This window comes from Lemur catta, chromosome 15 (assembly GCF_020740605.2).
Source record: "Lemur catta isolate mLemCat1 chromosome 15, mLemCat1.pri, whole genome shotgun sequence".
In the NCBI taxonomy this organism is placed as follows: Eukaryota; Metazoa; Chordata; class Mammalia; order Primates; family Lemuridae; genus Lemur; species Lemur catta.
In genome coordinates, this window is record NC_059142.1 from 42,913,277 (window position 1) to 42,923,891 (window position 10,615).

General features: G+C 42.5%; 1 protein-coding gene across 3 annotated transcripts in view; it reads right to left on the bottom strand.

Annotated features, from left to right (window-relative positions):
- The window catches only part of KANSL1 (KAT8 regulatory NSL complex subunit 1), a 179,479-nt gene extending 170,789 nt beyond the window's left edge, over window positions 1–8,690 (bottom strand). For 2 of the 3 annotated variants that reach the window (XM_045525924.1, XM_045525923.1), the window contains exon 1: window positions 6,969–7,109. The gene's annotated coding sequence lies outside the window, so the exon portion shown is untranslated. Of the gene's footprint in view, window positions 1–6,968; window positions 7,110–8,656 lie in introns of those variants that run through there. The other variant, XM_045525921.1, reaches the window with a different exon arrangement.
- Between the last annotated feature and the right edge of the window lie 1,925 nt (window positions 8,691–10,615).

The window sequence follows — 10,615 nt, forward strand, 5'->3', positions numbered from 1 at the left end:
GGCTAAAGATTGAAAACAGCTCATGAGATTAGAGGAACAGGACTAGTATGAGAAGAGATAGAGACAGGGAGAGGGATGGGCCCAGGAAGAATGGGTCTTCCTATATAGGCTCTGTGTGTTCTACAACCTAACAGACAAAGTCATGGTTTAGGGGAGAAGGATCCTTTATATAAGCAAGGTAGCTGTTTAACTTCTGAAGAAGCTCCCACAATAAGATGCTTTTAGAATCAAAACACTGATTTATGTTTTTTTATTCCTTTACCCCTGTTTTCACTCTTATTTGGCTATTAGTATTTCAGTTATTATGGTCTAGACTGCAAATACTTCACAAGATGATTTCTAAGTAAACAAAAATCCAGATTGTTCAGATTAAAAAAGATAATTTTTCCAATTTATTCAAATCAAGTACCTGAATATATTCTCTGAGCCTCCAGAACTTACTGTGGCTACTCCCTTTGTCCTCTAAAACAAACCCACCAACCATGCCCAGAACTGACACTCCTGGCCACTACCTGACTTCTCTCTCCACCTCCACCAGCACCCACAGGTGCCCTGCCTTACCCTGGCCAGCATTTTTTCTGGTCTAGTTCAATGGCCCAACAATTAACCAATACTACCAACTCCTTCACTTCAGGATAGGGATATAGGAAAAGAAATTTGGACATTAGCCTCTGATGACAACTGACATAGCAATTTCATAACATTTATTTATCTAGAGCAGTCCCAGACCACTGTAAAAATCTGATGAAAGCAATGAACTCTTCCTCCCCATAAAATGCATGCAGGCATTTTGCACTGATTGCTCTGTTGCCCAAGCTGGAGTGCAGTGGTGCAATCATAGCTCACTGTAACCTCTAACTCCTGTGCTCAAATGATCCTCCCACCTCAGCCTCCCAAGTAGCTAGGACTACAGGGGTAGACCACCACACCTGGCTAATTTTTTAAAAAATTTTTTGCAGAGATAGGGTCTTACTCTGTTGCCCAGGCCGGTCTTAAACTCCTGGCCTTAAGCAATCCTTTTTCCTTGGTCTCCCAATGCACTGCTATGGGTGTCAGCCATTGTGCCCAGCCCCTGGATTATCATTAAAGGCAAAATTTTGTGCAGGCCACTGTCTTTAAGGAGGCAGAGGAGCATGTAATTCCTTGAGAAAGATTCATCTAAATGATAACTTTAAGTCTTAATACCAGAAGTTTCAGGAGAGGAAAACTACAGGCCATTGGTCAAAGATAAGGTTTAAAAATAAGGTTTAAAAACGAAACAGATGATCAGCAGTAACCAGATCATCAGTGGCCTATATTCTACAGTAAAAAGTTTAAACTTTACCCTAAAGACATATGGGAGAGGAAAAGAAGCAGAGGGCTAGCTAAATCAGGGCAAAGGAGGAACTTCCTCAAAGTCTTACTATTTCTGGGGTGTCCCATTTATAATCCCAAAAATTACAGTTTGAAGCAAAGTATTGGAGAATAACCATGCCACCTTCTTCAAATATAGCATCTGACTGAATATACAAAATATCTTCTTATTCATGTGGGGAAGGAGGTATTAATCCCATATTATTGGCTATCCTTAGGCTCCCAAGGCCTTAGACCCCTGGGCGTGGTTATCACAAATTCAAGAAATCCCTTGGAATTATTATCAGAATTTTACTGATAGCCTAAAAAAAAAAAAATAATAATCTTATCTCCTATGTTTCAATTTTATCTAAAGTCTTAATAACAAAAATCTATACATATTAAAGATAAATGCATGACAAGCTTGAAGAAATCATCTACTTCTTTAAGTCATGCTATCAATTTGCACGAAAATTTCATTTCCTGTGTATAGGTGTTAAGGGTCTACCATCCACGATGAATGACATAAGACAGTGGGGCAGGCTGCAATGGCTCATGCCTATAATCCCAGCACTTTGGGAGGCCAAGGCAGGAGGATTGCTTAAGGTCAGGAGTTCGTTCAAGACCAGCCTGAGCTGGCCAGGCAGAGTGGCTCACGCCTGTAATCCTAGCACTCTGGGAGGCAGAAGTGGGTGGATCGTTTGAGCTCAGGAGTTCGAGACCAGCCTGAGCAAGAGCGAGACCCCGTCTCTACTAAAAATAGAAAGAAATTATATGGACAACTAAAAATATATATAGAAAAAATTAACCGGGCATGGTGGTGCATGCCTGTAGTCCCAGCTACTCGGGAGGCTGAGGCAGGAGGATCACTTGAGCCCAGGAGTTTGAGGTTGCTGTGGCTGATGCCACGGCACTCTAGCCCGGGCAACAGAGTGAGACTCTGTCTCAAAAAAAAAAAAAAAAAAGACCAGCCTGAGCAACACAGAGAGGGCCCCATCTCTACACAAAATAAGAAAAATTAGCCAGGCGTAGTGGTGTGCACCTGTAGTCCCACATTCTCAGGAGGCTGAGGAAGGAAGATCACTTGAGCCCAGGAGTTTGAGGTTATAGTGAGCTATGAATCCCACCAATGCACTCCAGTCTGGCTAACAAAGCAAGACCCTGTCTCTCTCCTGGTGCACTAGTACTCATGTAAGAAAAAGAGAAGGAAAATTGAAAAAAGACCCTGTCTCCAAAAAAAAAGACTGTGGTGATGTGGGGATGAGAAAGCTTTTGGGATGCTGTTATAGGTTGAATTGTGCCCCCCCCCAAAAAAAAAAGAAATATGTTAGACTCTTAACTTTCAGTACCTCAGAATGTGATCTTTTTTGGAAACAGGGTCTTTACAGAGGTAATCAAGTTTAAATTAGGTCATTAGGGTAGGCCCTAATCCAACTGACTTTTTTTGTTGGTTTTTTTTTTTGAGACAGAGTCTCGCTCTGTTGCCCAGGCTAGAGTGCCGTGGCATCAGCCTAGCTCATAGCAACCTCAAACTCTTGGGCCCAAGCAATCCTCCTGCCTCAGCCTCCCAAATAGCTGGGACTACAGGCATGCGCCACCACACCCGGCTAATTTCTTTCTATTTTTAGTAGAGACGGGGTCTTGCTCTTGCTGAGGCTGGTCTTGAACTACTGACCTGAAGCAATCCTCCTGCCTCAAACTCCCAGAGTGCTAGGATTCCAGACGTGAGCCACCATGCCTGGCCCAATGGACTGTTGTCTTTACAAAAAGAGGAAATTTTGGACACAGACATACATTGGGAGAACTTTAAAGACTGGAGTTATGCTGCCACAAGCCAAAGAACTGCCAGAAGCTAGAAGAGAGGCCCGAAACAGATTCTGCCCTCATGCCTTCAGAGGAAGCATGCCTCTGCCCTTAGATTTCTAGGCTCCAGGACTGTGAGACAATAAATTTCTGTTGTTTAAGCCTCTCAGCCTACATCACTTTGTTACGGCAGCCCTACCAAACAGATATTACAAAGAAATTAGTAGCTCGTGTTTAACTGAGCACCTACCAGGTGCTAGTCTAAGCACTTTGTATCGGTAAAGTCACTTAATCCCTACAAAGTCTACATCCACCCTAGGATCTAGGGATCTAGGTATTATACCTTTTTTACAGGGTGGACATGAAGGCTCTAAGAGGTTAACGAACATGCCCAACACCACACAGCCAGAACCCCTACTCTTAACAGTAGGCTATGAGGAACTATTGTTAATAGTAATTATTGTAACAACAGTAGTAGTCCACTAAGCCAGACACTCCCCTATGTCCTTTATAGACATATTACACACAAAAGTCCTCTGAAGTGTTATTTCCAGGACAAAAGAGGACTTTGAATCTCAGAGCAATTAAAAAAGTCACCCGAGATCACACAGCCAAGAATGTTGATGTTATTATATCTAATTGGCAACTTGAGAGAATAAACAGTAAAAATCTTTTTCTGCTGAAACTCTAAGAGCAAGTTAAATGTTTTTAAAGTCTGACTTTTCAGTTCAATACTAGAAATATACATTTATAAATTCAAAATTCTTCAAGATCCCAAGAGAACGTGTCCTAGATTACAGGACCCTTTGGGTATGTATCCCTTCAACTACTGTTCAAGAATTATTCTGCTATCTCAGTTGGGGCTCTTGCCACTTCTCTCCACACAGGAGAAGAAAAGATGTAAGGATTGAGATGCTGTTTTTTAAATTTTTTTTAAATTTTGTATTTAATTTTTAATTTGATGCAAATATCAGAATGTATAAAAAGATATAATACAATAAGAAGTCCCCTTCCTATTTTGTCCTCTACCTGCCCAATTCCTAGACCTAACAAGTAATCAATGACACCATTTTCTTGTTTATTCTTCTAAAGTTTTTTTGGGCCAGGTGCGGTGGCTCACGCCTGTAATCCTAGCACTTTGGGAGGCCAAGGCGGGAGGATCACTTGAGGTCAGGAGTTTGAGACCAGCCTGAGCAAGAGCGAGACCCCGTCTCTACTAAAAATAGAAGGAAATGATTTAGACAGCTAAAAATAAATAAATACATAAAGTTTTTTTAATGCCTATACAAGCCAATACAAATTTTCTTTTCCTCCTTTTTTTTAGAAAAACACAAAGGGTAATATATCATACATACTGTTCTACATCTTGCCTTTATCACTTAACTGTTTATCTTAGAGATCTTTCCATGTCATATTCAATTACATTTTAATTCTGTTCTTTTGCCTATTAAGAATACTTTTTACTTGCTTTCATCATAGTTCAGGCTAGCACACAAGGCACCCAGCAGCCCCTATGAGCTACCTAAGACAAATGATGGTGGCTCCATGCCACACACCAAAGACCATATATCTTTTCTCTCCTCCTCATCTTAATTTTGCTCTTTCCTCCAACTCGCCCAATTCTCCTTCTTCTCCCTGTTCCTCTCCCCTTTCATCCATGCCCTAAACCTAACCCTAACCCTAACAACTAGACCTAGAAACATCATTGACATTGCTTAGCCATGGCTGGCAATATTCAGGCTTTAAAGAAGCGCAGACTCTTCATATAGACAAAATGGATAAATAATGATTTCTAAGGGAACTTCTAATTAACAAGAGTTTTTTGAGGAGTTTTTGTTTGGAATTATGTTTCCTTTGGTACTTTGTTTTGTGTAAAGAGTGAATGACTATGGGGGTATTTTCTATGAGCATGGAAACAAATACATACTCAGGTCTAACATGGAAGCAATGTCAGACAGAACTACAGAGTTCATTCTAAAATAAGATAATTGGAAACGAAGCATTAGAACTACAGAAAATGAACATTTAGGCTCCAAAATACATACCTGAACTAAACTATCATTTCTTTTTACTTAAAAATAAGTAGTTCCAATCTGAAACTATACATCAGAAGTGTATTAAGGATATTCACAATCAAAAACGAGAATAAAGTCCCCTTTCTCCACTTTTATTCTCCAGCCCACAAACGCAACGCTATCCTGCCCAGAAGAAACACTACAATTTTTAAGTTTTTGAAGTAACAGAAGGAAATGTTACCAAATAAAAATTTTTGTTTAGACTTAGAAGACGTTTCCACTGATCAAAGGATTGGTAGGGAACATAAAATTAAGGCAGGCACAAAACTACATTCCAAGTAGTTCACAGGTGGTAGCTCACACAGTAGGGAGCATTGACTTACTTCCTTTCTGTATTTCTGCCATGCCAGTGGCCCTTGGTACAACTTCAGAGGTTACTGTATTATAACCCAGGTTCAGAGAGATTCAGAGGTAAAACCTTAAACATCATAGATATCTTCAAAAGCAGGCCTCCATGTACCTAATACATTAGTTAAAACCAAGGAAGCTGTAAAATGAAATCCAATACATTGATCTCAATCCCCTTGCCTGCTTCCTAAAGAGTATAGAGGCCACCAGGTCCTCGCACTAAAGACTTGCTAAGAAGTAGAAACACGCTTACACAGGCCTCCCAATTTTTATGGGTTCAGGACTTCTGGCTGTGTTACCCATGTAACTCCTCCAACTCTACAGGGAGAATGGCTGGAAAAACTGTGCCACTTTGGCTTCCTTTATATTAACGTGCACTCATTATCCAACAATAGCAGCTGGAATATAAACGAAGATGAGAACTCAGTCTACATTACCTAAAGATTTCCCACAAGTCCAAATATTTAGGTTACACAGACTGCATTATTTTCTGATTTATCCACTGCATCAATCTGGAATTCCACAGAGCAGATTACCACACAGCCACTTTAATCATGCTACTACCCAACTCTGAAGGAAGGTGAAGCTGGAGAAAGGTTTCTATCATTCCTTATCCTTCTCCATCCTTCCTCCTATTTCCTCCCTACATATGACTTCAGCTTTGCCCTCTACTGAGTCCTAATGGAGAGTTCTTTGGCCATCTAAGTATGAGAGATTGGAGAAGCCAAAACAGACTGGGGCTTTTCCACCACATCAACAGGGGCTTTTTCATCTAAAGGTCACCTGTCCACACTGCCCAAAGGAGATTTTACCCAGTGAGATGAAACTTGGCACAAGTGCTACCTGTTGAGGAAAATAGTATAAAATCTCATGCAAAGGACTTGGGAGCAGCAGGAGGACTCACCAAAGAGTCACACATGTAAACCAGCAGGTCTTAGAATGTTCTAATATACTATATGAAGTTTCAGAGTAAACAAATGGTTAATGACATGTCTTTTGTAACACATGAATCAGCTACTGATTTGCAAGAGTAGGACACACCCTCGTACCTATGACTCTAAAGTACCTATTTGAAAGTGGACCTGGATGTCTGAATTGCCACCCATCTTACTAGGATTAAACACAACTTTATAACTATGTAAGTTGTCATAAAGTTAAAAACATGATCATATCATTATAATGGAAGTTAATTTGAGAACTTCATTAATATTTTAACGCCAAGAATCAAGAACAGTAGCAACACAAAGTAAGGTGTAATCAATAGATCCTAGGAAGCAAATACAAGAGTGGAGGCAAGAGGAGAGCCAGGTAAAGCGATTGAAGAGTAACACATTCAAGAATTAGAACATTCTCAATTCTAAAGAAAAATAAATAAAATGAGGCTGGTAATGAAAAAATAACACATCTTACCTTAAGAGGCATCCAAATAGCATTCATAGTGTCAGGAATAGTTCAGACAATACTCAGAAATGAACAAGAAGAGAGTCTTAGTAATTCCCTCAGTCACCAAGTAGGAGTAGGTAGGAAATGTTTTTGTTTCAAGAAAGGTATCTGAAAGAGAGGACTTTCATTTAGACTGAAAAATAATCAAGAAAATGCAAAGTTTCAGCTATCTTGGCAGAGATTTGAAGTACTATTTCCCTCACAATGCTAAACAGGTATACAAAATACAGTCCCCTTTAGAAAAGGGTAAATGTGTGTATGTGTATCTCCATATGTGTATGAAAATACTTTACCTAACAGGAGAAATAAACATGTAACATATATTCTAAATAATGTAAAATTGTTTATCAAAGAATTGGAAAACCAAAATCCCAGAGAGAAAAGAATTATTATCCAGGATACTTCATAAACATTATTGAAAGGTCATTTGTTAACTAACCATTTAAAAAAAACCCTTACCACATTGAATTTTATTTAGCAAATTAAAACCTCTCTGATCATTCCAACTGCCCTAAGTTTAAGCTTAAATTAAGTTTCAGAGCTGATTCTACATGAAAAATAAAATCTATCTTGACTGAAGTATAAGCAAATAAAAAACCCTTCTTCCCTAGAGATCTTTAAAAGCACACCAAACGACTTAATTGTGAGGATGGGAAGAAGGTAAGTTTGCCTGGAGGCAGGAGGATGGACTAAATGACCTCTTGTGGGATCCTTGTTCAAGTCCTAGGCCTGAATAAATTCCAGCTTAACCAGTTACTGCTTCGCTTAAAATGGAGGCTTGCCCGAGTAGGGACAAAAATAACAGCACCCACCTCTTTAAAAATAAATGTCGAAAAGTACCCTCATTTTTAAAAAATAATAAAAAATAAAAACCTCCGGAGTGGATTTGTTCTTGCTATGCGTTTGTCACTTCGGCTTCAAAGACTTGGCATCACTTTCCTCACCGCTTATCGGATTTGGGGGGAGAAGGAGGGGGAGTACGACTCCTGACCCAAGTCTCAGGCGGGTTCCCTAGTCCCTCGGTGAACCCCCGCCCCCCACAAAGACAGCGGGAGAGGAGAAAGGAGAGCCTGAGTCCTCACCCCTCCCCCCACCTTGGACCCCGGTCCCAAACCTACCCCCCCAACCTTCCCGCAGTGGGGCGACTCCTTCTGCCCTGTTCCCATTGTTAGGGAGGGGGCGAATGGGGCAGTGGGCTCAGGGCAGGGGCGCCTGCGCCCGTTGCCCCGGTTCGCTGCAGGAGGGGCGGCCAGTGGGATGCAGCCTCCCTTCCTCTCCGCGTCGGTCCGTCCCACCTCGGCTCGGCCTGGCGCCCTGGGCTCCGCTCGGCGCCCCCGGCCCCGGCCCGCCCCCGGGCCAGCCAGGCCCCCGGGCCACTCGGCCCGCAGCCCGCGGCCCAGGCCTCCGGGTGGGCGCGGGGCGGGGGTCCCTGCGCCCCACACACGCGTCCCCGCTCCCCCAGCCCGGCGGCTTCCAGGGCCCTCGGCGGCGTCCGCTGCCCGGGCCCCTCGATCCCCCGCCTCCTGGCCGGGCCGCTCCTTCAGGCTCCCCAGGTCGGGGCCGCCTCCCCTTCCCCACCATCACCCCTACCCGCTTGTGCCCCCACCCCCTAAGGGCACCAGTGCCAACGGCGGCTCCCCCAGCCCCGGACCTACCTGCACGGCTCAACCAAGCCTAGAAGTGGGGGCGGGGAAATCTTCCGCCCTCCTCTGTCTCTCATTCGCCCTCCCAGAGCACATCGTGGACACTATTGGCTGAGAGCTGGTGTCCGTCAGAGCGGTGGGGCGGGACAGAACGGGGAGAGAGATGCTGGTGCCTCGGCGTCTCTGTCTCTGTGTATCTCGTTGTCTCTGTCTCTGTCTGGGCCCTTGAAAACAAGAGGCATTTGGACGAGAGGACTGGAAGAGGGCCTGAGGTGGAAAGAATGGGTGTAGGAATCCCCGCAGAGCTTCACGTCAGTCGGCCACTCTGAACCCTCTACCTAAGTCCCCTTTAGGTTCTCTTGTACATCACCCCCAACCCCTGCCCCACACGCCCTGGGTTCTTCATCCAGGAAGCGACGTGATGAAAACTCAGGCCGGAAGGCCATAGGGGGAGATTTTATACATGTATATAAAATAAACGCGTATAAATATTTATATATGAAGTCAACCAGATATTAGGTCGCAAGGGCCTGGAAAGGAAAGGGCATACATCTCAACAGACATGGACCGACTTCAGATATAGCCGATATAAGAAGGAATCAAAAATCACTCTCAGAGCTGGTGACACTGGTTACCTCCTGGGAGGAGAAATGAGTGGCTAGGGAACCAGATGGGAGGAAGACTTACATCTCACTGCATCTCCTTTGTATCTTTATTTTTGTACCATTCATAAACATTCCGATGCAAAAACATTAATTGATTTAATTTTTAAAATAATCTAAGGTCGCAAAACCAGTGGACAGACAAGATACGTGTCCAGAAAAATTGGCACAACATGCAGACTTGGGGAGGAATGTTAGTTTTTAATATGTTCAGTTCCACATACCAGGGGTGAAACCAAATGGAAGCGTCCCAGAGACAACGGAATTTATGGAACTGGGGAGAGGTTGGACAATCTAGACTAGAGAAGATTTAAGGTTCTCTGACTAAAGATGGTGGTCTACGACACACTAAAGGATGAACTCCCCAAAGAAATGTAATGAGAGAGCCACAATTAAAGTCAGGGAGATGGTGGGGCACTGTGGCCCGTGCCTGTCATCCCAGCTACTCTGGTGGCTGAGGGAGGATCACCTGAGCCCAGTAGGTGGAGGTTGCAGTGAGCTATGGTGACGCCACTGCACTCTAGCCCGGTCGACAGAGTGAGACCCTGTCTCAAAAATAAATAAAGTCAGGAGGATGAAAAAGAAACAGAAAGAGGGTCAGTAAGGTAAGAGAACCAGGATATTGAAGAGGCATAAAAGCTAAGGGAGGAAGGGTCTCTGGAAAAACAGAATAATATAAAACTGTGAGAGCCTTGAGGCTCACTACAGGAACCCTCTTTAGGTTCTGATAGCCATGTGACAATAAGCATGAAAACCAACAAAATATCTGTAAATCGGGTTGTTCACTTTTTCATGACACAGACTCTTTTGGCAGTCTGGTGAAATATATAGAAGCCTCAGAATGTTTTAAATACGTAACAAAAATACATAGAAATTCAAAGGAAACCAACTATATTAACACACAGTTTTCAAAATATTTTTTAAAGTGTAATATAGTAGTACATGTACTTTTTAATATTGTAATAAATAATGACAGGCCTACTGACCATCAAAATTTTGAGGTCATAAATGAGCATAAATATTATTTTAAGATGTCTTCATCAACTGTAATATATACTTGATCTTAACCAAAAGGCTGAGAAGCAATTAACTATAATACAATACGAAAATATCTTTGATTTTCATTGGTGACAAGATCACAGGTACTGCTAATACTACTGTGGCTTGTTGTCTCCATTCATAACTAAAAGAAATGCTAATTTTCTGTTGGACTTAAGCAAAAATAAAGGCATGTTATTTTTCCTGTTCTAAGTTCATGTATTTCCCAATCCGTAGACCACAGGCTAAGAAACTCATCCTTCCCACCCTC